Source organism: Chiloscyllium plagiosum, unplaced genomic scaffold (assembly GCF_037043375.1).
Source record: "Chiloscyllium plagiosum isolate Xiang-an unplaced genomic scaffold, Cpla_swu_hap1 HiC_scaffold_12, whole genome shotgun sequence".
In the NCBI taxonomy this organism is placed as follows: domain Eukaryota; kingdom Metazoa; phylum Chordata; class Chondrichthyes; order Orectolobiformes; family Hemiscylliidae; genus Chiloscyllium; species Chiloscyllium plagiosum.
Window position 1 is genome coordinate 10,294,952 of NW_028270150.1, and position 26,581 is coordinate 10,321,532.

General features: G+C 55.7%; 1 protein-coding gene across 2 annotated transcripts in view; it reads right to left on the reverse strand.

Annotated features, from left to right (window-relative positions):
* The window catches only part of robo2 (roundabout, axon guidance receptor, homolog 2 (Drosophila)), a 1,751,833-nt gene that overhangs the window by 1,409,795 nt on the left and 315,457 nt on the right, over window positions 1–26,581 (reverse strand). The gene's annotated exons all lie outside the window — the stretch shown is intronic.

Below are 26,581 nucleotides of genomic sequence, written 5' to 3' on the forward strand. Positions count from 1 at the left end.
TTGGGGGTTCTTGTGTAGGGGGACAGTGTTTTGGACAGTGCGTTGGGGACAGTGCGTTGGGGTCAGTGTAATGGTGGGACAGTGTGTTGGGGGGAACGTGTGTTGGGACATTTTGTTGGGGGTACATTGTGTTGGGGTCAGTGTGTTGGGTGTCAGTGCATTGGGGCATCAGTGTGTTGGGGCGTCAGTGTGTTGGGGCGTCAGTGTGTTGGGGGTCAGTGTGTTGGGGGTCAGTGTGTTAGGGGTTAGTGTGTTGGGGACAGTGTGTTGGGGACAGCGTGTCGGGGAAAGGGTATAGTGGGACAGTGTGTTGGGGATCAGTGTATTTGGGGACAGTGTGTTGGGGGTCAGTGTGTTGGGGGTCAGTGTGTAGGGGGTTCAGTATGTGGGGGGACAATGTGGTGGGGTTAGTGTGTTGGAGGACAGTGTGTTGGAGGATAGTGTTGTGGGGTCAGTGTGTTGTGGGGTCCGTTTGTTGGGGGTCAGTGTGTTGGTAGGTCAGTGTGTTTTGGGGTCAGTGTTTTTGGGTGTCAGTGTGTTGGGGGTCAGTGTATTTGGGGACAGTGTGTTGGGTGGGTCAGCGTGTTGGGGTCAGTGTGTTGGAGGATAGTGTTGTGGGGTCAGTGTGTTGTAGGGTCAGTTTGTTTGGGGGTCAGTGTTTTGGGGGTCAGTGTGTTCGGGGGTCAGTGTGTTCGGGGGTCAGCGTGTTGGGGGTCAGTGCATTGGTGTCAGTGCATTTGGAGACAGGGTGTTGGCGTCAGTGTGTTGGGGGACAGTGTGTTGGGGGGTCAGTGTGTTTGGGGGTCAGTGTTTTTGGGGGTCAGTGTGTTGGGGGTCAGTGTGTTCGGGGGTCAGTGTGTTTGCGGGTCAGCATGTTGGGGGTCAGTGCGTTGGGGGTCAGTGCATTGGTGTCAGTGCATTGGGAGACAGTGTGTTGGGGTCAGTGTGTTGAGGGACAGTGTGTTGGGGGGTCAGTGTGTTTGGGGGTCAGTGTTTTGGGGGGCCAGTGTGCTGGGGGTCAGTGTATTTGGGGACAGTGTGTTGGGGGGTTCAGCGTGTTGGGGACAATGTGTTTGGGGGAGAGTGTGTTGGGGGGTCAGTGTGTTGTGGGGTCAGTGTGTTGGGGGGTCAGTATGTTGGGGGACAGTGTGTTAGGGGGTCAGTGTGTTGGGAACAGCATGTCCAGGACAGCGTGTCGAGGAATGCGTGTTGGGCGGACAGTGTGTTGGGGGGACAGTGTGTTCGGGGGTCAGTGTGTTCGGGGGTCAGTGTGTTGGGGGTCAGTGCGTTGGTGTCAGTGCATTGGGAGACAGGGTGTTGGGGGTCGGTGTGTTCGGGGGTCAGTGTTTTTGGGATATAGTGTGTTGGGGACAGTGTGTTTGGGGGACAGTGAGTTGGAGGACAGTGTGTTGGTGGGTCAGTGTGTTGGGGGGTCAGTGTTTTGGGGGACAGTGTGTTGAGGTCAGTGTGTAGGGGGTTCAGTATGTGGGGGGACAATGTGGTGGGGTTAGTGTGTTGGAGGACAGTGTGTTGGAGGATAGTGTTGTGGGGTCAGTGTGTTGTGCGGTCAGTTTGTTTGGGGGTCAGTGTGTTGGTAGGTCAGTGTGTTTTGGGGTCAGTGTTTTTGGGTGTCAGTGTGTTGGGGGTCAGTGTATTTGGGGACAGTGTGTTGGGTGGGTCAGTTTGTTTGGGGGTCAGTGTGTTGGAGGTCAGTGTGTTGGGGGTCAGTGTGTTCGGGGGTCAGCGTGTTGGAGGTCAGTGCATTGGTGTCAGTGCATTTGGAGACAGGGTGTTGGGGCCAGTGTGTTGGGGGACAGTGTGTTGGGGGATCAGTGTGTTTGGGGGTCAGTGTTTTTGGGGGTCAGTGTGTTGGGGGTCAGTGTGTTTGCGGGTCAGCATGTTGGGGGTCAGTGCGTTGGGGGTCAGTGCGTTGGGAGACAGGGTGTTGGGGGTCGGTGTGTTGGTGGGTCAGTGTTTTTGGGATATAGTGTGTTGGGGACAGTGTGTTTGGGGGACAGTGAGTTGGAGGACAGTGTGTTGGTGGGTCAGTGTGTTGGGGGGTCAGTGTTTTGGGGGACAGTGTGTTGAGGTCAGTGTGTTGGAGGACAGCGTGTTAGGGTCAGTGAGTTGCGGGTCAGTGTGTTGGAGGAAAGTGTTGTGGGGTCAATGTGTTGGGGGTTCAGTGTGTTGGAGGACAGTGTGTTGGAGGATAGTGTTGTGGGGTCAGTGTGTTGTAGGGTCAGTTTGTTTGGGGGTCAGTGTGTTGGGGGATTAGTGTGTTTGGGGGTCAGTGTATTCGGGGGTCAGTGTGTTGTAGGGTCAGTTTGTTTGGGGGTCAGTGTGTTGGGGGTCAGTGTGTTCGGGGGTCAGTGTGTTCAGGGGTCAGTGCATTGGTGTCAGTGCATTTGGAGACAGGGTGTTCGGGTCAGTGTGTTGGGGTCAGTGTGTTGGGGGGTCAGTGTGTTTGGGGGTCAGTGTTTTTGGGGGTCAGTGTGTTGGGGGTCAGTGTATTTGGGGACAGTGTGTTGGGTGGGTCAGCGTGTTGGGGTCAGTGTGTTGGAGGATAGTGTTGTGGGGTCAGTGTGTTGTAGGGTCAGTTTGTTTGGGGGTCAGTGTTTTGGGGGACAGAGTGTTGAGGTCAGTGTGTTGGAGGACAGCGTGTTGGGGTCAGTGAGTTGCGGGTCAGTATGTTGGAGGAAAGTGTTGTGGGGTCAATGTGTTGGGAGTTCAGTGTGTTGGAGGACAGTGTGTTGGAGGATAGTGTTGTGGGGTCAGTGTGTTGTAGGGTCAGTTTGTTTGGGGGTCAGTGTGTTGGGGGATCAGTGTGTTTGGGGGTCAGAGTGTTTGGGGGTCAGTGTGTTCGGGGGTCAGCCTGTTGGGGTCCGTGCATTGGTGTCAGTGCATTTGGAGACAGGGTGTGGGGTCAGTGTGTTGGGGGACAGTGTGTTGGGGGGTCAGTGTGTTTGGGGGTCAGTGTTTTGTGGGGTCAGTGTGTTGGGGGTCAGTGTGTTCGGGGGTCAGTGTGTTTGCGGGTCAGCATGTTGGGGTCAGTGTGTTGGGGGACAGTGTGTTGGGGGGTCAGTTTGTTTGGGGGTCAGTGTGTTGGGGGGTCAGTGTGTTTGGGGGTCTGTGTGTTGTGGGTCAGTGCGTTGGGAGACAGTGTTGGGGTCAGTGTGTTAGGGGTCAGCGTGTTGGTGGGTCAGTGTTTTTGGGGGTCAGTGTGTTGGGGACAATGTGTTGGGGGGACAGTGTGTTGGGGGGTCAGTGTGTTCGGGGGTCAGTATGTTGGGGGCTCAGTGTGTTGGGGACAATGTGTTTGGGGGACAGTGTGTTGGGGGGTCAGTGTGTTCGGGGGTCAGTGTGTTGGGGGGTCAGTGTGTTGGGGGACAGTGTGTTAGGGGGTCAGTGTGTTGGGAACAGCATGTCCGGGACAGCGTGTCGAGGAATGCGTGTTGGGGGGACAGTGTGTTGGGGGGACAATGTGTTGGGGGGACAGTGAGTTGGAGGACAGTGTGTTGGTGGGTCAATGTGTTGGTGTTTCAGTGTGTTGTGGTCAGTGTGTTGTGGATAGCGTGTTGGGGACAGCGTGTTGGGGACAGCCTGTTTGGGTCAGTGTGATGGGGGGTCAGTGTGTTGGAGGATAGTGTTGTGGGGTCAGTGTGTTGTGGGGTCAGTGTGTTGGGGGGTCAGTGTGTTGGGGGGTCAGTGTGTTGGGGGATAGTATGTTGGGGGTCAGTGTGTTGCGGTCAGTGTGTTGGGGATAGTATGTTGGGTGATAGTATGTTGGGGGTCAGTGTGTTGGGGGTCAGTGTGTTGGGGGTCAGTGTGTTGGGGTCAGTGCGTTGGGGGTCAGTGTGTTGGGGGGTTCGTGTGTTGGGGGTCAGTGTGTTGGAGGATAGCGTTGTGGGGTCAGTGTGTTGTTGTGTCAGTGTGTTGTGGGATCAGTGGGTTGGGGGAAATAGTGTTGGGGTCAGTGTGTTGGAGGATAGCGTTGTGGGGTCAGTGTGTTGTTGGGACAGTGTGTTGTGGGGTCAGTGTGTTGGAGGATAGCGTTGTGGGGTCAGTGTGTTGTGGGGTCAGTGTGTTGTGGGGTCAGTATGTTGGGGGAAATAGTGTTGGGGGTTCTTGTGTAGGGGGACAGTGTTTTGGACAGTGCGTTGGGGACAGTGCGTTGGGGTCAGTGTAATGGTGGGACAGTGTGTTGGGGGGAACGTGTGTTGGGACATTTTGTTGGGGGTACATTGTGTTGGGGTCAGTGTGTTGGGTGTCAGTGCATTGGGGCATCAGTGTGTTGGGGCGTCAGTGTGTTGGGGCGTCAGTGTGTTGGGGGTCAGTGTGTTGGGGGTCAGTGTGTTAGGGGTTAGTGTGTTGGGGACAGTGTGTTGGGGACAGCGTGTCGGGGAAAGGGTATAGTGGGACAGTGTGTTGGGGATCAGTGTATTTGGGGACAGTGTGTTGGGGGTCAGTGTGTTGGGGGTCAGTGTGTAGGGGGTTCAGTATGTGGGGGGACAATGTGGTGGGGTTAGTGTGTTGGAGGACAGTGTGTTGGAGGATAGTGTTGTGGGGTCAGTGTGTTGTGGGGTCCGTTTGTTGGGGGTCAGTGTGTTGGTACGTCAGTGTGTTTTGGGGTCAGTGTTTTTGGGTGTCAGTGTGTTGGGGGTCAGTGTATTTGGGGACAGTGTGTTGGGTGGGTCAGCGTGTTGGGGTCAGTGTGTTGGAGGATAGTGTTGTGGGGTCAGTGTGTTGTAGGGTCAGTTTGTTTGGGGGTCAGTGTTTTGGGGGTCAGTGTGTTCGGGGGTCAGTGTGTTCGGGGGTCAGCGTGTTGGGGGTCAGTGCATTGGTGTCAGTGCATTTGGAGACAGGGTGTTGGCGTCAGTGTGTTGGGGGACAGTGTGTTGGGGGGTCAGTGTGTTTGGGGGTCAGTGTTTTTGGGGGTCAGTGTGTTGGGGGTCAGTGTGTTCGGGGGTCAGTGTGTTTGCGGGTCAGCATGTTGGGGGTCAGTGCGTTGGGGGTCAGTGCATTGGTGTCAGTGCATTGGGAGACAGTGTGTTGGGGTCAGTGTGTTGGGGGACAGTGTGTTGGGGGGTCAGTGTGTTTGGGGGTCAGTGTTTTGGGGGGCCAGTGTGCTGGGGGTCAGTGTATTTGGGGACAGTGTGTTGGGGGGTTCAGCGTGTTGGGGACAATGTGTTTGGGGGAGAGTGTGTTGGGGGGTCAGTGTGTTGTGGGGTCAGTGTGTTGGGGGGTCAGTATGTTGGGGGACAGTGTGTTAGGGGGTCAGTGTGTTGGGAACAGCATGTCCAGGACAGCGTGTCGAGGAATGCGTGTTGGGCGGACAATGTGTTGGGGGGACAGTGTGTTGGGGGGACAGTGAGTTGGAGGACAGTGTGTTGGTGGGTCAATGTGTTGGTGTTTCAGTGTGTTGTGGTCAGTGTGTTGTGGATAGCGTGTTGGGGACAGCGTGTTGGGGACAGCCTGTTTGGGTCAGTGTGATGGGGGGTCAGTGTGTTGGAGGATAGAGTTGTGGGGTCAGTGTGTTGTGGGGTCAGTGTGTTGAGGGGTCAGTGTGTTGGAGGGTCAGTGTGTTGGGGTCAGTTTGTTGGAGGTCAGTGTGTATCGGGTCAGTGTGTTGGTGGTCAGAGTGGTGGGGGTCAGTGTGTTGCGGTCAGTGTGTTGGAGATAGTATGTTGGGGGATAGTATGTTGGGGGTCAGTGTGTTGGGGGTCAGTGTGTTGGGGGTCAGTGTGTTGGGGTCAGTGCGTTGGGGGTCAGTGTGTTGGGGGGTTTGTGTTTTGGGGGTCAGTGTGTTGGAGGATAGCGTTGTGGGATCAGTGTGTTGTTGGGTCAGTGCGTTGTGGGGTCAGTGTGTTGGGGGACAGTGTGTTGGGGGATCTTGTGTAGGGGACAGTGTTTTGGACAGTGCGTTGGGGACAGTGCGTTGGGGTCAGTGTGTTGGTGGGACAGTGTGTTGGGGGGAACGTGTGTTGGGACATTTTGTTGGGGGGACATTGTGTTGGGGTCAGTGTGTTGGGGCGTCAGTGTATTGGGGCGTCAGTGTGTTAGGGGTCAGTGTGTTGGGGACAGTGTGTTGGGGGACAGTGTGTTGGTGGGTCAATGTGTTGGTGTTTCAGTGTGTTGTGGTCAGTGTGTTGTGGATAGCGTGTTGGGGACAGCGTGTTGGGGACAGCCTGTTTGGGTCAGTGTGATGGGGGGTCAGTGTGTTGGAGGATAGTGTTGTGGGGTCAGTATGTTGTGGGGTCAGTGTATTGGGGGGTCAGTGTGTTGGGTGACAGTGTGTTTGGTCAGTGTGTTGGAGGATTGTGTTGTGGGGTCAATGTGTTGTGGGGTCAGTGTGTTGGGGGTCAGTGTGTTCGGGGGTCAGTGTGTTCGGGGGTCAGTGTGTTGGGGGTCAGTTTGTTCGGGGGTCAGTGTGTTCGGGGGTCAGTGTGTTGGGGGTCAGTGCGTTGGTGTCAGTGCATTGGGAGACAGGGTGTTGGGGGTCGGTGTGTTCGGGGGTCAGTGTTTTTGGGATATAGTGTGTTGGGGACAGTGTGTTTGGGGGACAGTGAGTTGGAGGACAGTGTGTTGGTGGGTCAGTGTGTTGGGGGGTCAGTGTTTTGGGGGACAGTGTGTTGAGGTCAGTGTGTAGGGGGTTCAGTATGTGGGGGGACAATGTGGTGGGGTTAGTGTGTTGGAGGACAGTGTGTTGGAGGATAGTGTTGTGGGGTCAGTGTGTTGTGGGGTCAGTTTGTTTGGGGGTCAGTGTGTTGGTAGGTCAGTGTGTTTTGGGGTCAGTGTTTTTGGGTGTCAGTGTGTTGGGGGTCAGTGTATTTGGGGACAGTGTGTTGGGTGGGTCAGTTTGTTTGGGGGTCAGTGTGTTGGAGGTCAGTGTGTTCGGGGGTCAGTGTGTTCGGGGGTCAGCGTGTTGGAGGTCAGTGCATTGGTGTCAGTGCATTTGGAGACAGGGTGTTGGGGCCAGTGTGTTGGGGGACAGTGTGTTGGGGGATCAGTGTGTTTGGGGGTCAGTGTTTTTGGGGGTCAGTGTGTTGGGGGTCAGTGTGTTTGCGGGTCAGCATGTTGGGGGTCAGTGCGTTGGGGGTCAGTGCGTTGGGAGACAGGGTGTTGGGGGTCGGTGTGTTGGTGGGTCAGTGTTTTTGGGATATAGTGTGTTGGGGACAGTGTGTTTGGGGGACAGTGAGTTGGAGGACAGTGTGTTGGTGGGTCAGTGTGTTGGGGGGTCAGTGTTTTGGGGGACAGTGTGTTGAGGTCAGTGTGTTGGAGGACAGCGTGTTAGGGTCAGTGAGTTGCGGGTCAGTGTGTTGGAGGAAAGTGTTGTGGGGTCAATGTGTTGGGGGTTCAGAGTGTTGGAGGACAGTGTGTTGGAGGATAGTGTTGTGGGGTCAGTGTGTTGTAGGGTCAGTTTGTTTGGGGGTCAGTGTGTTGGGGGATTAGTGTGTTTGGGGGTCAGTGTATTCGGTGGTCAGTGTGTTGTAGGGTCAGTTTGTTTGGGGGTCAGTGTGTTGGGGGTCAGTGTGTTCGGGGGTCAGTGTGTTCAGGGGTCAGTGCATTGGTGTCAGTGCATTTGGAGACAGGGTGTTGGGGTCAGTGTGTTGGGGGTCAGTGTGTTCGGGGGTCAGTGTGTTTGCGGGTCAGCATGTTGGGGGTCAGTGCGTTGGGGGTCAGTGCGTTGGTGTCAGTGCATTGGGAGACTGGGTGTTGGGGTCAGTGTGTTGGGGGACAGTGTGTTGGGGGGTCAGTGTGTTTGGGGGTCAGTGTTTTGGGGGGCCAGTGTGTTGGGGGTCAGTGTATTTGGGGACAGTGTGTTGGGGGGGTCAGCGTGTTGTGGTCAGCGTGATGGAGGACAGTGTGTTGGAGGATAGTGTTGTGGAGTCAGTGTGTTGTAGGGTCAGTTTGTTTGGGGGTCAGTGTGTTGGGGGGTCGGTGTGTTTGGGGGTCTGTGTGTTGTGGGTCAGTGCGTTGGGAGACAGTGTTGGGGACAGTGTGTTAGGGGTCAGCGTGTTGGTGGGTCTGTGTTTTTGGGGGTCAGTGTGTTGGGGACAATGTGTTTTGGGACAGTGTGTTGGGGAGTCAGTGTGTTGTGGGTCAGTGTGTTGGGGGACAGCATGTAGGCGACAGTGTGTTGGGGGTTCAGTATGTGGGGGGAGAGTTTGCTTGGGTCAGTGTATTGGGGCGTCAGTGTGTTGGGGTCAGTGTGTTGGGGGGTCAGTGTGTTTGGGGGTCAGTGTGTTTGGGGGTCAGTGTGTTGGGGGTCAGTGTGTTGGGGGGTCAGTCTGTTGGGGGGACAGTGTGTTGGGGAGTCAGTGTGTTGGGGTAAGTTTGTTGGGGCATCAGTGTGTTGGAGTCAGTGTGTTGGGGGGTCAGTGTGCTGGGGACAGCGTGTTGGGGACAGTGTTGGGGGTCAGTGTGTTGTGTTGAGGGTCAGTGTGTTTGTGCGTCGGTGTGTTGGAGGGGTCAGTGTATTTAGGGGGTCGGTGTGTTGGAGGAGAGTGTGTTGGGGGACAGTGTGTTGGGGAGTCAGTGTGTTGGGGGACAGCATGTAGGCGACAGTGTGTTGGGGGTTCAGTATGTGGGGGGAGGGTTTGCTGGGGTCAGTGTATTGGGGCGTCAGTGTGTTGGGGTCAGTGTGTTGGGGGGTCAGTGTGTTGGGGTCAGTGTGTTGGGGGTCAGTGTGTTGGGGGGTCAGTCTGTTGGGGGGACAGTGTGTTGGGGAGTCAGTGTGTTGGGGGTCAGTGCATTGGGGGACAATGTGCTGGGGGACAGTGCATTGTGGCCAGTGCATAGGGGTCAGTGTGTTGGGGGTCAGTGTGTTGGGGGTCAGTGTGTTGGGGGGATAGTGTGTTGGGGGGACAGTGTGTTGGGGAGTCAGTGTGTTGGGGGTCAGTGTGTTGGGGGACAGTGCATTGGGGGTCAGTGTGTTTGGGGGTCAGTGTGTTGGGGTCAGTGTGTTGGGGGGACAGTGTGTTGTGGGGACAGTGTGTTGGGGGGACAGTGTGTTGGGGAGTCAGTGTGTTGGGGGTCAGTGCATTGGGGGACAGTGTGCTGGGGGACAGTGCGTTGTGGTCAGTGCATTGGGGACAGTGTGTTAGGGGGTCCGTGCGTTGGGGACAGTGTCTTGGGGGTCAGTGTGTTGGAGTCAGTGTGTTGGGGGACAATGCATTGGGGTTAATGTGTTGGGGGGTAAGTGTGTTGGGGTCATTGCATTAGGGTCAGTGTGTTGGAGGACAGCGTGTTGGGTGTCAGTGTGTTGGGGGTCAGTGTTTTGGGGTCAGTGTGTTGGAGGATAGTGTTGTGGGGTCAGTGTGTTGTTGCGTCAGTGTGTTGTGGGGTCAGTGTGTTGGGGATATAGCGTTGGGGGATCTTGTGTAGGGGGACAATGCTTTGGACTGTGTGTTGGGGACAATGTGTTGAGGGGACAGTGTGTTGGGGGATCAGTGTGTTGGGGGCCAGAGTGTTGGTGGGTCAGTGTGTTGGGGACAGTGTGTTTGGGCACAGTGTGTTGGGGCACAGTGTGTTGGGGGTCAGTGTGTTGGGGGGTCAGTGTGTTGGGCGGTCCATGTGTTGAGGGTCAGTGTGTTTGGTCAGTGTGTTGGGGTCAGTGTGTTGGGATAAATGTGTTGGGGGACAGTGTGTTAGGGAACAGTGTGTTGGGGCATCAGAGTGTTGGGGGTCAGTGTGTTGGGGTCAGTGTGTTGGGGTGTCAATGTGTTGGTGGTTCAGTATGTGGGAGGACAGTGTGTTGTGTTCAGTGTGTTGGAGGACAGCCTGTTGGGGTCAGTGTGTTGGGGGTCAATGTGTTGGAGGATAGTGTGTTGGGGTCAGTGTGTTGTGGGGACAGTGTGCTCTGGGGTCAGTGTGCTGGAGTCAGTGAGTTGGGGGACAGTGCGTTGGGGTCAATGTGTTGGGGGGTCAGTGTGTTGGGGGACAGTGTGTTGGGGGGACAGTGTGTTGGGGGTAAGTGTGTTGGGGGACAGTGCATTCGGGGTCAGTGCATTGGGGGTCAGTGCGTTGGTGGACAGTGTGTTGGGGGATAGTGCATTGGGGTCAATGTGTTGGGGGTTCAGTATGTGGGAGGGCAGTGTGTTGTGTTCAGTGTGTTGGAGGACAGCCTGTTGGGGTCAGTGTGTTGGGGGTCAATGTGTTGGAGGATAGTGTGTTGGGGTCAGTGTGTTGTGGGGACAGTGTGCTCTGGGGTCAGTGTGCTGGAGTCAGTGAGTTGGGGGACAGTGCGTTGGGGTCAATGTGTTGGGGGGTCAGTGTGTTGGGGGACAGTGTGTTGGGGGGACAGTGTGTTGGGTAGTAAGTGTGTTGGGGGACAGTGCATTGGGGGTCAGTGCGTTGGTGGACAGTGTGTTGGGTGATAGTGCATTGGTGTCAATGTGTTGGGGGGTCAGTGTGTTGGGGTAAGTTTGTTGGGGCATCATTGTGTTGGGGTCAGTGTGTTGGGGGGTCAGTGTGCTGGGGACAGCGTGTTGGGGACAGTGTTGGGGGTCAGTGTGTTGTGTTGGGGGTCAGTGTGTTTGGGCGTCAGTGTGTTGGGGGGGTCAGTGTATTTAGGGGGTCAGTGTGTTGGAGGACAGTGTGTTGGGGGACAGTGTGTTGGGAGTCAGTGTGTTGGGGGTCAGTGTGTTGGGGGACAGCATGTAGGCGACAGTGTGTTGGGGGTTCAGTATGTGGGGGGAGGGTTTGCTGGGGTCAGTGTATTGGGGTGTCAGTGTGTTGGGGTCAGTGTGTTGGGGGATCAGTGTGTTGGGGGTCAGTGTGTTGGGGGTCAGTGTGTTGGGGGTCAGTGCATTGGGGGACAATGTGCTGGGGGACAGTGCGTTGTGGCCAGTGCATTGGGGTCAGTGTGTTGGGGGGTCAGTGTGTTGGCGGGACAGTGTGTTGGGGGGACAGTGTGTTGGGGGGTCAGTGTGTTGGGGGTCAGTGTGTTGGGGGACAGTGCATTGGGGGTCAGTGTGTTTGGGGGTCAGTGTGTTTGGGGGTCAGTGTGTTTGGGTCTGTGTGTTGGGGGGACAGTGTGTTGGGGGGACAGTGTGTTGGGGAGTCAGTGTGTTGGGGGTCAGTGCATTGGGGGACAGTGTGCTGGGGGACAGTGCGTTGTGGTTAGTGCATTGGGGACAGTGTGTTAGGGGGTCCGTGTGTTGGGAGACAGTGTCTTGGGGGTCAGTGTGTTGGAGTCAGTGTGTTGGGGGACAGTGCGTTGGGGTCAATGTGTTGGGGGGTAAGTGTGTTGGGGTCATTGCATTAGGGTCAGTGTGTTGGAGGACAGCGTGATGGGTGTCAGTGTGTTGGGGGTCAGTGTGTTGGGGTCAGTGTGTTGGAGGATAGTGTCGTGGGGTCAGTGTGTTGGAGGATAGTGTTGTGGGGTCAGTGTGTTGTTGGGTCAGTGTGTTGTGGGGTCAGTGTGTTGGGGATATAGCGTTGGGGGATCTTGTGTAGGGGGACAATGCTTTGGAAAGTGTGTTGGGGACAATGTGTTGAGGGGACAGTGTGTTGGGGGGTCAGTGTGTTGGGGGCCAGAGTGTTGGGGACAGTGTGTTGGGGGTTCAGTATGTGGGGGGACAGAGTGTTGGCGTCAGTGTGTTGGGGTCAGTGTGCTGTGGGGTCAGTGTGTTGGGGTCAGAGTGTTGGGGGGGTCAGTGTGTTGGGGGACAGTGTATTAGGGACAAGGTGTTGGGGGGTCAGTGTGTTGGGGGACAGTGTTTTGGGGGACAGTGTGTTGGAGGACAGTGCGTTGGGGGACAGTGCGTTGGGTTAGTGTGTTGGGGGGTCAGTGTGTTGGTGGTCAGTGTGTAGGGGGTCAGTGTGTTAGGGTCAGTTTGTTGGAGGTCAGTGCATTGTGGGGTCAGTGTGTTGTGGGGTCAGTGTGTTGTGGGGTCAGTGTGTTGGGGGATATAGCGTTGGGGGATCTTGTGTATGGGACAATGCTTTGGACAGTGTGTTGGAGACAATGTGTTGAGGGGACAGTGTGTTGGGGGGTCAGTGTGTTGCGGGTCAGAGTGTTGGGAACAGTGTGTTGGGGGTTCAGTATGTTGGGGGGTCATTGTGTTGTGGGGTCAGTGTGTTGGGGGATATAGCGTTGGGGGATCTTGTGTAGGGGACAATGCTTTGGACAGTGTGTTGGGGACAATGTGTTGAGGGGACAGTGTGTTGGGGGGTCAGTGTGTTGCGGTCAGTGTGTTGGGGACAGTCTGTTGGGGTCAGTGTGTTGTTGGGTCAGTGTGTTGGGGGGTCAGTGTGTTGGGGGGTCATTGTGTTGGGGGGTCAGAGTGTTGGGGGGTCAGTGTGCTGGGGGGTCATTGTGTTGTGGGGTCAGTGTGTTGGGGGATATAGCGTTGGGGGATCTTGTGTAGGGGACAATGCTTTGGACAGTGTGTTGGGGACAATGTGTTGAGGGGACAGTGTGTTGGGGGGTCAGTGTGTTGCGGTCAGTGTGTTGGGGACAGTCTGTTGGGGTCAGTGTGTTGTGGGGTCAGTGTGTTGGGGGGTCAGTGTGTTGGGGGGTCATTGTGTTGGGGGGTCAGAGTGTTGGGGGACAGTGTGTTGGGGGACAGTGTGTTGGCGACATTGTGTTGTAACAGTGTGTTGGTGGTCAGTGTGTTCTGTTAGTGGTCAGTGTGTTTGGGGGACAGTGCGTTTGGGGACAGTGTGTCTGGGGACAGTGTGTCGGGGTCAGTGTGTCGGGGGTCAATTATTGGCGTCAGTAAGTTGGGGGGGTCAGTGTGTTGATGGACAGTGTTTTGGGGACACTGTTGGTTGGTGTTCAGTGTGTTGTGTTGGGGGTCAGTGTGTTTGGGGATCAGTGTGTTTGGGGGTCAGCGTGTTGGGGGTCAGTATGTTGGGGGGTCACTGTGTTGGGGGTCAGTGTGTTGGAGGACAGCGTGTTGGGGTCAGTGTATTGGGGGTCAGTGTGTTGGAGGCTAGTGTGTTGGGGTCAGTGTGCTGTGGGGTCAGTGTGTTGGGGTCAGTGTGGTGGGGTCAGTGTGTTGGGGAAAAGTGCGTTGGGCTCAATGTGTTGGGAGGTCAGTGTGTTGGGGGACAGTGTGTTGGAGGTCAGTGTGTTGGGGACAGTGTGTTGGAGGTCAGTGTGTTGGGGACAGTGTGTTGGGGACAGTGTGTTGGGGACAGTGTGTTGGGTGACAGTGCATAGGGGGACAGTGCGTTGGGGGACAGTGTGATGGGCGACACTGCTTTGGAGCACAGTGCTTTGGGGGGTCAGCGTGTTAGGGTCAGTTTGTTGGAGGTCAGTGTGTTGTGGGGTCAGTGTGTTGGGGGGTCAGTGTGTTGGGGGGTCAGTGTGTTGGGGGTCAGTGTGTTGGGGGGTCAGTGTGTTGGGGTCAGTGTGTTGGGGGGTCAGTGTGTTGGGGGGTCAGTGTGTTGGGTGGTCAGTGTGTTGGCGACAGTGTGTTGGCGACATTGTGTTGTAACTGTGTGTTGGGGGACAGTGTGTTGGTGGTCAGTGTGTTCTGTTGGTGGTCAGTGTGTTTGGGGACAGTGTATTGGGGTCAGTGTGTTGGGGGACAGTGCGTTGGGGGACAGTGCGTTGGGGGACAGTGCGTTGGGTGACAGTGCGTTGGGGGATAGTGTGTTGGGGACAGTGTATTGGGGAACAGTGTGTTGGGGGACAGTGCGTTGGGGGGTCAGTGTGTTGGGGGTCAGATTGTTAGGGTCAGTTTGTTGGACATCAGTGTGTTGTGGGGTCAGTGGGTTGGGGACAGTGTATTAGGGGTCAGTGTGTTGGGGGGACAGTATGTGGGGAATAGTGTGTGGGGGACAGTGTGTTGGAGGACAGCGTGTTGGGGACAGTGTGTTGGGGGTCAGTGTGTTGGAGGACAGCGTGTTGGGGACAGTGTGTTGGGGGTCAGTGTGTTGGATGACAGCGTGTTGGGGACAGTGTGTTGGGAGTCAGTGTATTGGAGGATGATGTATTGGGGTCAGTGTGTGTGGTGGGGTCAGTGTGCTGTGTATCCAGTTGGTTGGGGACAGTGTATTAGGGTCAGTGTGTTGGGGGTTCAGTATGTGGGGGACAGTGTGTTGGGGTCAGTGTGTTGGAGGACAGCGTGTTGGGGACAGTGTGTTGGGGGTCAGTGTATTGGAGGATGATGTGTTGGGGTCAGTGTGTGTGGTGGGGTCAGTGTACTGTGTATCCAGTGTGTTGGGGTCAGTGTGTTGGGAGGTCAGTGTGTTTGGGACAGTGTCTTGGGGGTCAGTGTATTGGAGGATGATGTGTTGGGGTCAGTGCGTTGTGGGTCAGTGTGTTGCGGTCAGTGTGCGGGGACAGTCTGTTGGGGTCAATGTGTTGGGGGGTCAGTGTGTTGGGGGGTCAGTGTGTTGGAGATCAGTGTGTTGGGGACTGTGTTGGCGACATTGTGTTGTAACTGTGTGTTGGGGGATAGTGCATTGGGGGACAGTGCATTGGGGGACAGTGTGTTGGCGGACAGTGCTTTGGGGGAACAGTGCGTTGCGGGTCAGTGTGTTGGGGGGTCAGTGTGTTAGGGTCAGTTTGTTGGAGGTTAGTGTGTTGTGGGGTCAGTGTGTTGGGGTCAGTGTGTTGCGGTCAGTGTGTTGGGGACAGTCTGTTGGGGTCAGTGTGTTGGGGGGTCATTGTGCTGGGTGTCAGTGTGTTGGGGGTCAGTGTGTTGGGGAGAGTGTAGTGGCGACATTATGTTGTAACTGTGTGTTGGGGGACAGTGTGTTGGTGGTCTGTGTGTTCTGTTGATGGTCAGTGTGTTTGGGGGTCAGTGTGTTTGGGGTTCAGTGTGTTTGGGGACACTGTGTTGGGGACAGTGTTTTGGGGACAGTGTTTTAGGGGTCAGTGTGTTGGGGGGACAGTGTGTGGGGGGACAGTGTGTGGGGGTCAGTGTGTTGGGATCTGTGTGTTGGGGACAGTGTGTTGGGGGGACAGTATATCGGGGTCAGTGTGTTGTGTTAGTGGACAGTGTTTTAGGGGTCAGAGTGTTGGGGGTCAGTGTGTTGGGGGTCAGTGTGTTGGGGACAGTGTGTTGGGGGTTCAGTATGTGGGGGGACAGGGTGTTGGGGTCAGTGTGTTGGGGAAAAGTGAGTAGGGCTCAATGTGTTGGTGGGTCAGTGTGTTGGTGGACAGTGTGTTGGAGGTCAGTGTGTTGGGGACAGTGTGTTGGGGACAGTGTGTTGGGGACAGTGTTTTGGGGACAGTGTTTTAGGGGTCAGTGTGTTGGGGGGACAGTGTGTGGGGGGTCAGTGTGTTGGGGGACAGTGTTTTGGGGGACAGTGTGTTGGAGGACAGTGCGTTGGGGGACAGTGCGTTGGGTTAGTGTGTTGGGGGGTCAGTGTGTTGGTGGTCAGTGTGTAGGGGGTCAGTGTGTTAGGGTCAGTTTGTTGGAGGTCAGTGCATTGTGGGGTCAGTGTGTTGTGGGGTCAGTGTGTTGTGGGGTCAGTGTGTTGGGGGATATAGCGTTGGGGGATCTTGTGTATGGGACAATGCTTTGGACAGTGTGTTGGAGACAATGTGTTGAGGGGACAGTGTGTTGGGGGGTCAGTGTGTTGCGGGTCAGAGTGTTGGGAACAGTGTGTTGGGGGTTCAGTATGTTGGGGGGTCATTGTGTTGTGGGGTCAGTGTGTTGGGGGATATAGCGTTGGGGGATCTTGTGTAGGGGACAATGCTTTGGACAGTGTGTTGGGGACAATGTGTTGAGGGGACAGTGTGTTGGGGGGTCAGTGTGTTGCGGTCAGTGTGTTGGGGGTCAGTGTGTTGGATGACAGCGTGTTGGGGACAGTGTGTTGGGAGTCAGTGTATTGGAGGATGATGTATTGGGGTCAGTGTGTGTGGTGGGGTCAGTGTGCTGTGTATCCAGTTGGTTGGGGACAGTGTATTAGGGTCAGTGTGTTGGGGGTTCAGTATGTGGGGTCAGTGTGTTGGGGTCAGTGTGTTGGAGGACAGCGTGTTGGGGACAGTGTGTTGGGGGTCAGTGTATTGGAGGATGATGTGTTGGGGTCAGTGTGTGTGGTGGGGTCAGTGTACTGTGTATCCAGTGTGTTGGGGTCAGTGTGTTGGGAGGTCAGTGTGTTTGGGACAGTGTCTTGGGGGTCAGTGTATTGGAGGATGATGTGTTGGGGTCAGTGCGTTGTGGGTCAGTGTGTTGCGGTCAGTGTGCGGGGACAGTCTGTTGGGGTCAATGTGTTGGGGGGTCAGTGTGTTGGGGGGTCAGTGTGTTGGAGATCAGTGTGTTGGGGACTGTGTTGGCGACATTGTGTTGTAACTGTGTGTTGGGGGATAGTGCATTGGGGGACAGTGCATTGGGGGACAGTGTGTTGGCGGACAGTGCTTTGGGGGAACAGTGCGTTGCGGGTCAGTGTGTTGGGGGGTCAGTGTGTTAGGGTCAGTTTGTTGGAGGTTAGTGTGTTGTGGGGTCAGTGTGTTGGGGTCAGTGTGTTGCGGTCAGTGTGTTGGGGACAGTCTGTTGGGGTCAGTGTGTTGGGGGGTCATTGTGCTGGGTGTCAGTGTGTTGGGGGGTCAGTGTGTTGGGGAGAGTGTAGTGGCGACATTATGTTGTAACTGTGTGTTGGGGGACAGTGTGTTGGTGGTCTGTGTGTTCTGTTGATGGTCAGTGTGTTTGGGGGTCAGTGTGTTTGGGGTTCAGTGTGTTTGGGGACACTGTGTTGGGGACAGTGTTTTGGGGACAGTGTTTTAGGGGTCAGTGTGTTGGGGGGACAGTGTGTGGGGGGACAGTGTGTGGGGGTCAGTGTGTTGGGATCTGTGTGTTGGGGACAGTGTGTTGGGGGGACAGTATATCGGGGTCAGTGTGTTGTGTTAGTGGACAGTGTTTTAGGGGTCAGAGTGTTGGGGGTCAGTGTGTTGGGGGTCAGTGTGTTGGGGACAGTGTGTTGGGGGTTCAGTATGTGGGGGGACAGGGTGTTGGGGTCAGTGTGTTGGGGAAAAGTGAGTAGGGCTCAATGTGTTGGTGGGTCAGTGTGTTGGTGGACAGTGTGTTGGAGGTCAGTGTGTTGGGGACAGTGTGTTGGGGACAGTGTGTTGGGGACAGTGTTTTGGGGACAGTGTTTTAGGGGTCAGTGTGTTGGGGGGACAGTGTGTGGGGGGTCAGTGTGTTGGGGGACAGTGTTTTGGGGGACAGTGTGTTGGAGGACAGTGCGTTGGGGGACAGTGCGTTGGGTTAGTGTGTTGGGGGGTCAGTGTGTTGGTGGTCAGTGTGTAGGGGGTCAGTGTGTTAGGGTCAGTTTGTTGGAGGTCAGTGCATTGTGGGGTCAGTGTGTTGTGGGGTCAGTGTGTTGTGGGGTCAGTGTGTTGGGGGATATAGCGTTGGGGGATCTTGTGTATGGGACAATGCTTTGGACAGTGTGTTGGAGACAATGTGTTGAGGGGACAGTGTGTTGGGGGGTCAGTGTGTTGCGGGTCAGAGTGTTGGGAACAGTGTGTTGGGGGTTCAGTATGTTGGGGGGTCATTGTGTTGTGGGGTCAGTGTGTTGGGGGATATAGCGTTGGGGGATCTTGTGTAGGGGACAATGCTTTGGACAGTGTGTTGGGGACAATGTGTTGAGGGGACAGTGTGTTGGGGGGTCAGTGTGTTGCGGTCAGTGTGTTGGGGGTCAGTGTGTTGGATGACAGCGTGTTGGGGACAGTGTGTTGGGAGTCAGTGTATTGGAGGATGATGTATTGGGGTCAGTGTGTGTGGTGGGGTCAGTGTGCTGTGTATCCAGTTGGTTGGGGACAGTGTATTAGGGTCAGTGTGTTGGGGGTTCAGTATGTGGGGGACAGTGTGTTGGGGTCAGTGTGTTGGAGGACAGCGTGTTGGGGACAGTGTGTTGGGGGTCAGTGTATTGGAGGATGATGTGTTGGGGTCAGTGTGTGTGGTGGGGTCAGTGTACTGTGTATCCAGTGTGTTGGGGTCAGTGTGTTGGGAGGTCAGTGTGTTTGGGACAGTGTCTTGGGGGTCAGTGTATTGGAGGATGATGTGTTGGGGTCAGTGCGTTGTGGGTCAGTGTGTTGCGGTCAGTGTGCGGGGACAGTCTGTTGGGGTCAATGTGTTGGGGGGTCAGTGTGTTGGGGGGTCAGTGTGTTGGAGATCAGTGTGTTGGGGACTGTGTTGGCGACATTGTGTTGTAACTGTGTGTTGGGGGATAGTGCATTGGGGGACAGTGCATTGGGGGACAGTGTGTTGGCGGACAGTGCTTTGGGGGAACAGTGCGTTGCGGGTCAGTGTGTTGGGGGGTCAGTGTGTTAGGGTCAGTTTGTTGGAGGTTAGTGTGTTGTGGGGTCAGTGTGTTGGGGTCAGTGTGTTGCGGTCAGTGTGTTGGGGACAGTCTGTTGGGGTCAGTGTGTTGGGGGGTCATTGTGCTGGGTGTCAGTGTGTTGGGGGGTCAGTGTGTTGGGGAGAGTGTAGTGGCGACATTATGTTGTAACTGTGTGTTGGGGGACAGTGTGTTGGTGGTCTGTGTGTTCTGTTGATGGTCAGTGTGTTTGGGGGTCAGTGTGTTTGGGGTTCAGTGTGTTTGGGGACACTGTGTTGGGGACAGTGTTTTGGGGACAGTGTTTTAGGGGTCAGTGTGTTGGGGGGACAGTGTGTGGGGGGACAGTGTGTGGGGGTCAGTGTGTTGGGATCTGTGTGTTGGGGACAGTGTGTTGGGGGGACAGTATATCGGGGTCAGTGTGTTGTGTTAGTGGACAGTGTTTTAGGGGTCAGAGTGTTGGGGGTCAGTGTGTTGGGGGTCAGTGTGTTGGGGACAGTGTGTTGGGGGTTCAGTATGTGGGGGGACAGGGTGTTGGGGTCAGTGTGTTGGGGAAAAGTGAGTAGGGCTCAATGTGTTGGTGGGTCAGTGTGTTGGTGGACAGTGTGTTGGAGGTCAGTGTGTTGGGGACAGTGTGTTGGGGACAGTGTGTTGGGGACAGTGTTTTGGGGACAGTGTTTTAGGGGTCAGTGTGTTGGGGGGACAGTGTGTGGGGGGTCAGTGTGTTGGGGGACAGTGTTTTGGGGGACAGTGTGTTGGAGGACAGTGCGTTGGGGGACAGTGCGTTGGGTTAGTGTGTTGGGGGGTCAGTGTGTTGGTGGTCAGTGTGTAGGGGGTCAGTGTGTTAGGGTCAGTTTGTTGGAGGTCAGTGCATTGTGGGGTCAGTGTGTTGTGGGGTCAGTGTGTTGTGGGGTCAGTGTGTTGGGGGATATAGCGTTGGGGGATCTTGTGTATGGGACAATGCTTTGGACAGTGTGTTGGAGACAATGTGTTGAGGGGACAGTGTGTTGGGGGGTCAGTGTGTTGCGGGTCAGAGTGCTGGGAACAGTGTGTTGGGGGTTCAGTATGTTGGGGGGTCATTGTGTTGTGGGGTCAGTGTGTTGGGGGATATAGCGTTGGGGGATCTTGTGTAGGGGACAATGCTTTGGACAGTGTGTTGGGGACAATGTGTTGAGGGGACAGTGTGTTGGGGGGTCAGTGTGTTGCGGTCAGTGTGTTGGGGACAGTCTGTTGGGGTCAGTGTGTTGTGGGGTCAGTGTGTTGGGGGGTCAGTGTGTTGGGGGGTCATTGTGTTGGGGGGTCAGAGTGTTGGGGGGTCAGTGTGCTGGGGGGTCATTGTGTTGTGGGGTCAGTGTGTTGGGGGATATAGCGTTGGGGGATCTTGTGTAGGGGACAATGCTTTGGACAGTGTGTTGGGGACAATGTGTTGAGGGGACAGTGTGTTGGGGGGTCAGTGTGTTGCGGTCAGTGTGTTGGGGACAGTCTGTTGGGGTCAGTGTGTTGTGGGGTCAGTGTGTTGGGGGGTCAGTGTGTTGGGGGGTCATTGTGTTGGGGGGTCAGAGTGTTGGGGGACAGTGTGTTGGGGGACAGTGTGTTGGCGACATTGTGTTGTAACAGTGTGTTGGTGGTCAGTGTGTTCTGTTAGTGGTCAGTGTGTTTGGGGGACAGTGCGTTTGGGGACAGTGTGTCTGGGGACAGTGTGTCGGGGTCAGTGTGTCGGGGGTCAATTATTGGCGTCAGTAAGTTGGGGGGGTCAGTGTGTTGATGGACAGTGTTTTGGGGACACTGTTGGTTGGTGTTCAGTGTGTTGTGTTGGGGGTCAGTGTGTTTGGGGATCAGTGTGTTTGGGGGTCAGCGTGTTGGGGGTCAGTATGTTGGGGGGTCACTGTGTTGGGGGTCAGTGTGTTGGAGGACAGCGTGTTGGGGTCAGTGTATTGGGGGTCAGTGTGTTGGAGGCTAGTGTGTTGGGGTCAGTGTGCTGTGGGGTCAGTGTGTTGGGGTCAGTGTGGTGGGGTCAGTGTGTTGGGGAAAAGTGCGTTGGGCTCAATGTGTTGGGGGGTCAGTGTGTTGGGGGACAGTGTGTTGGAGGTCAGTGTGTTGGGGACAGTGTGTTGGAGGTCAGTGTGTTGGGGACAGTGTGTTGGGGACAGTGTGTTGGGGACAGTGTGTTGGGTGACAGTGCATAGGGGGACAGTGCGTTGGGGGACAGTGTGATGGGCGACACTGCTTTGGAGCACAGTGCTTTGGGGGGTCAGCGTGTTAGGGTCAGTTTGTTGGAGGTCAGTGTGTTGTGGGGTCAGTGTGTTGGGGGGTCAGTGTGTTGGGGGGTCAGTGTGTTGGGGGTCAGTGTGTTGGGGGGTCAGTGTGTTGGGGTCAGTGTGTTGGGGGGTCAGTGTGTTGGGGGGTCAGTGTGTTGGGTGGTCAGTGTGTTGGCGACAGTGTGTTGGCGACATTGTGTTGTAACTGTGTGTTGGGGGACAGTGTGTTGGTGGTCAGTGTGTTCTGTTGGTGGTCAGTGTGTTTGGGGACAGTGTATTGGGGTCAGTGTGTTGGGGGACAGTGCGTTGGGGGACAGTGCGTTGGGGGACAGTGCGTTGGGTGACAGTGCGTTGGGGGATAGTGTGTTGGGGGACAGTGTATTGGGGAACAGTGTGTTGGGGGACAGTGCGTTGGGGGGTCAGTGTGTTGGGGGTCAGATTGTTAGGGTCAGTTTGTTGGACATCAGTGTGTTGTGGGGTCAGTGGGTTGGGGACAGTGTATTAGGGGTCAGTGTGTTGGGGGGACAGTATGTGGGGGATAGTGTGTGGGGGACAGTGTGTTGGAGGACAGCGTGTTGGGGACAGTGTGTTGGGGGTCAGTGTGTTGGAGGACAGCGTGTTGGGGACAGTGTGTTGGGGGTCAGTGTGTTGGATGACAGCGTGTTGGGGACAGTGTGTTGGGAGTCAGTGTATTGGAGGATGATGTATTGGGGTCAGTGTGTGTGGTGGGGTCAGTGTGCTGTGTATCCAGTTGGTTGGGGACAGTGTATTAGGGTCAGTGTGTTGGGGGTTCAGTATGTGGGGGACAGTGTGTTGGGGTCAGTGTGTTGGAGGACAGCGTGTTGGGGACAGTGTGTTGGGGGTCAGTGTATTGGAGGATGATGTGTTGGGGTCAGTGTGTGTGGTGGGGTCAGTGTACTGTGTATCCAGTGTGTTGGGGTCAGTGTGTTGGGAGGTCAGTGTGTTTGGGACAGTGTCTTGGGGGTCAGTGTATTGGAGGATGATGTGTTGGGGTCAGTGCGTTGTGGGTCAGTGTGTTGCGGTCAGTGTGCGGGGACAGTCTGTTGGGGTCAATGTGTTGGGGGGTCAGTGTGTTGGGGGGTCAGTGTGTTGGAGATCAGTGTGTTGGGGACTGTGTTGGCGACATTGTGTTGTAACTGTGTGTTGGGGGATAGTGCATTGGGGGACAGTGCATTGGGGGACAGTGTGTTGGCGGACAGTGCTTTGGGGGAACAGTGCGTTGCGGGTCAGTGTGTTGGGGGGTCAGTGTGTTAGGGTCAGTTTGTTGGAGGTTAGTGTGTTGTGGGGTCAGTGTGTTGGGGTCAGTGTGTTGCGGTCAGTGTGTTGGGGACAGTCTGTTGGGGTCAGTGTGTTGGGGGGTCATTGTGCTGGGTGTCAGTGTGTTGGGGGGTCAGTGTGTTGGGGAGAGTGTAGTGGCGACATTATGTTGTAACTGTGTGTTGGGGGACAGTGTGTTGGTGGTCTGTGTGTTCTGTTGATGGTCAGTGTGTTTGGGGGTCAGTGTGTTTGGGGTTCAGTGTGTTTGGGGACACTGTGTTGGGGACAGTGTTTTGGGGACAGTGTTTTAGGGGTCAGTGTGTTGGGGGGACAGTGTGTGGGGGGACAGTGTGTGGGGGTCAGTGTGTTGGGATCTGTGTGTTGGGGACAGTGTGTTGGGGGGACAGTATATCGGGGTCAGTGTGTTGTGTTAGTGGACAGTGTTTTAGGGGTCAGAGTGTTGGGGGTCAGTGTGTTGGGGGTCAGTGTGTTGGGGACAGTGTGTTGGGGGTTCAGTATGTGGGGGGACAGGGTGTTGGGGTCAGTGTGTTGGGGAAACGTGAGTAGGGCTCAATGTGTTGGTGGGTCAGTGTGTTGGTGGACAGTGTGTTGGAGGTCAGTGTGTTGGGGACAGTGTGTTGGGGACAGTGTGTTGGGGACAGTGTTTTGGGGACAGTGTTTTAGGGGTCAGTGTGTTGGGGGGACAGTGTGTGGGGGGTCAGTGTGTTGGGGGACAGTGTTTTGGGGGACAGTGTGTTGGAGGACAGTGCGTTAGGGGACAGTGCGTTGGGTTAGTGTGTTGGGGGGTCAGTGTGTTGGTGGTCAGTGTGTAGGGGGTCAGTGTGTTAGGGTCAGTTTGTTGGAGGTCAGTGCATTGTGGGGTCAGTGTGTTGTGGGGTCAGTGTGTTGTGGGGTCAGTGTGTTGGGGGATATAGCGTTGGGGGATCTTGTGTATGGGACAATGCTTTGGACAGTGTGTTGGAGACAATGTGTTGAGGGGACAGTGTGTTGGGGGGTCAGTGTGTTGCGGGTCAGAGTGTTGGGAACAGTGTGTTGGGGGTTCAGTATGTTGGGGGGTCATTGTGTTGTGGGGTCAGTGTGTTGGGGGATATAGCGTTGGGGGATCTTGTGTAGGGGACAATGCTTTGGACAGTGTGTTGGGGACAATGTGTTGAGGGGACAGTGTGTTGGGGGGTCAGTGTGTTGCGGTCAGTGTGTTGGGGGTCAGTGTGTTGGATGACAGCGTGTTGGGGACAGTGTGTTGGGAGTCAGTGTATTGGAGGATGATGTATTGGGGTCAGTGTGTGTGGTGGGGTCAGTGTGCTGTGTATCCAGTTGGTTGGGGACAGTGTATTAGGGTCAGTGTGTTGGGGGTTCAGTATGTGGGGGACAGTGTGTTGGGGTCAGTGTGTTGGAGGACAGCGTGTTGGGGACAGTGTGTTGGGGGTCAGTGTATTGGAGGATGATGTGTTGGGGTCAGTGTGTGTGGTGGGGTCAGTGTACTGTGTATCCAGTGTGTTGGGGTCAGTGTGTTGGGAGGTCAGTGTGTTTGGGACAGTGTCTTGGGGGTCAGTGTATTGGAGGATGATGTGTTGGGGTCAGTGCGTTGTGGGTCAGTGTGTTGCGGTCAGTGTGCGGGGACAGTCTGTTGGGGTCAATGTGTTGGGGGGTCAGTGTGTTGGGGGGTCAGTGTGTTGGAGATCAGTGTGTTGGGGACTGTGTTGGCGACATTGTGTTGTAACTGTGTGTTGGGGGATAGTGCATTGGGGGACAGTGCATTGGGGGACAGTGTGTTGGCGGACAGTACTTTGGGGGAACAGTGCGTTGCGGGTCAGTGTGTTGGGGGGTCAGTGTGTTAGGGTCAGTTTGTTGGAGGTTAGTGTGTTGTGGGGTCAGTGTGTTGGGGTCAGTGTGTTGCGGTCAGTGTGTTGGGGACAGTCTGTTGGGGTCAGTGTGTTGGGGGGTCATTGTGCTGGGTGTCAGTGTGTTGGGGGGTCAGTGTGTTGGGGAGAGTGTAGTGGCGACATTATGTTGTAACTGTGTGTTGGGGGACAGTGTGTTGGTGGTCTGTGTGTTCTGTTGATGGTCAGTGTGTTTGGGGGTCAGTGTGTTTGGGGTTCAGTGTGTTTGGGGACACTGTGTTGGGGACAGTGTTTTGGGGACAGTGTTTTAGGGGTCAGTGTGTTGGGGGGACAGTGTGTGGGGGGACAGTGTGTGGGGGTCAGTGTGTTGGGATCTGTGTGTTGGGGACAGTGTGTTGGGGGGACAGTATATCGGGGTCAGTGTGTTGTGTTAGTGGACAGTGTTTTAGGGGTCAGAGTGTTGGGGGTCAGTGTGTTGGGGGTCAGTGTGTTGGGGACAGTGTGTTGGGGGTTCAGTATGTGGGGGGACAGGGTGTTGGGGTCAGTGTGTTGGGGAAACGTGAGTAGGGCTCAATGTGTTGGTGGGTCAGTGTGTTGGTGGACAGTGTGTTGGAGGTCAGTGTGTTGGGGACAGTGTGTTGGGGACAGTGTGTTGGGGACAGTGTTTTGGGGACAGTGTTTTAGGGGTCAGTGTGTTGGGGGGACAGTGTGTGGGGGGTCAGTGTGTTGGGGGACAGTGTTTTGGGGGACAGTGTGTTGGAGGACAGTGCGTTGGGGGACAGTGCGTTGGGTTAGTGTGTTGGGGGGTCAGTGTGTTGGTGGTCAGTGTGTAGGGGGTCAGTGTGTTAGGGTCAGTTTGTTGGAGGTCAGTGCATTGTGGGGTCAGTGTGTTTGGGGTTCAGTGTGTTTGGGGACACTGTGTTGGGGACAGTGTTTTGGGGACAGTGTTTTAGGGGTCAGTGTGTTGGGGGGACAGTGTGTGGGGGGACAGTGTGTGGGGGTCAGTGTGTTGGGATCTGTGTGTTGGGGACAGTGTGTTGGGGGGACAGTATATCGGGGTCAGTGTGTTGTGTTAGTGGACAGTGTTTTAGGGGTCAGAGTGTTGGGGGTCAGTGTGTTGGGGGTCAGTGTGTTGGGGACAGTGTGTTGGGGGTTCAGTATGTGGGGGGACAGGGTGTTGGGGTCAGTGTGTTGGGGAAACGTGAGTAGGGCTCAATGTGTTGGTGGGTCAGTGTGTTGGTGGACAGTGTGTTGGAGGTCAGTGTGTTGGGGACAGTGTGTTGGGGACAGTGTGTTGGGGACAGTGTTTTGGGGACAGTGTTTTAGGGGTCAGTGTGTTGGGGGGACAGTGTGTGGGGGGTCAGTGTGTTGGGGGACAGTGTTTTGGGGGACAGTGTGTTGGAGGACAGTGCGTTGGGGGACAGTGCGTTGGGTTAGTGTGTTGGGGGGTCAGTGTGTTGGTGGTCAGTGTGTAGGGGGTCAGTGTGTTAGGGTCAGTTTGTTGGAGGTCAGTGCATTGTGGGGTCAGTGTGTTGTGGGGTCAGTGTGTTGTGGGGTCAGTGTGTTGGGGGATATAGCGTTGGGGGATCTTGTGTATGGGACAATGCTTTGGACAGTGTGTTGGAGACAATGTGTTGAGGGGACAGTGTGTTGGGGGGTCAGTGTGTTGCGGGTCAGAGTGTTGGGAACAGTGTGTTGGGGGTTCAGTATGTTGGGGGGTCATTGTGTTGTGGGGTCAGTGTGTTGGGGGATATAGCGTTGGGGGATCTTGTGTAGGGGACAATGCTTTGGACAGTGTGTTGGGGACAATGTGTTGAGGGGACAGTGTGTTGGGGGGTCAGTGTGTTGCGGTCAGTGTGTTGGGGACAGTCTGTTGGGGTCAGTGTGTTGTGGGGTCAGTGTGTTGGGGGGTCAGTGTGTTGGGGGGTCATTGTGTTGGGGGGTCAGAGTGTTGGGGGGTCAGTGTGCTGGGGGGTCATTGTGTTGTGGGGTCAGTGTGTTGGGGGATATAGCGTTGGGGGATCTTGTGTAGGGGACAATGCTTTGGACAGTGTGTTGGGGACAATGTGTTGAGGGGACAGTGTGTTGGGGGGTCAGTGTGTTGCGGTCAGTGTGTTGGGGACAGTCTGTTGGGGTCAGTGTGTTGTGGGGTCAGTGTGTTGGGGGGTCAGTGTGTTGGGGGGTCATTGTGTTGGGGGGTCAGAGTGTTGGGGGACAGTGTGTTGGGGGACAGTGTGTTGGCGACATTGTGTTGTAACAGTGTGTTGGTGGTCAGTGTGTTCTGTTAGTGGTCAGTGTGTTTGGGGGACAGTGCGTTTGGGGACAGTGTGTCTGGGGACAGTGTGTCGGGGTCAGTGTGTCGGGGGTCAATTATTGGCGTCAGTAAGTTGGGGGGGTCAGTGTGTTGATGGACAGTGTTTTGGGGACACTGTTGGTTGGTGTTCAGTGTGTTGTGTTGGGGGTCAGTGTGTTTGGGGATCAGTGTGTTTGGGGGTCAGTGTGTTGGGGGTCAGTATGTTGGGGGGTCACTGTGTTGGGGGTCAGTGTGTTGGAGGACAGCGTGTTGGGGTCAGTGTATTGGGGGTCAGTGTGTTGGAGGCTAGTGTGTTGGGGTCAGTGTGCTGTGGGGTCAGTGTGTTGGGGTCAGTGTGGTGGGGTCAGTGTGTTGGGGAAAAGTGCGTTGGGCTCAATGTGTTGGGGGGTCAGTGTGTTGGGGGACAGTGTGTTGGAGGTCAGTGTGTTGGGGACAGTGTGTTGGAGGTCAGTGTGTTGGGGACAGTGTGTTGGGGACAGTGTGTTGGGGACAGTGTGTTGGGTGACAGTGCATAGGGGGACAGTGCGTTGGGGGACAGTGTGATGGGCGACACTGCTTTGGAGCACAGTGCTTTGGGGGGTCAGCGTGTTAGGGTCAGTTTGTTGGAGGTCAGTGTGTTGTGGGGTCAG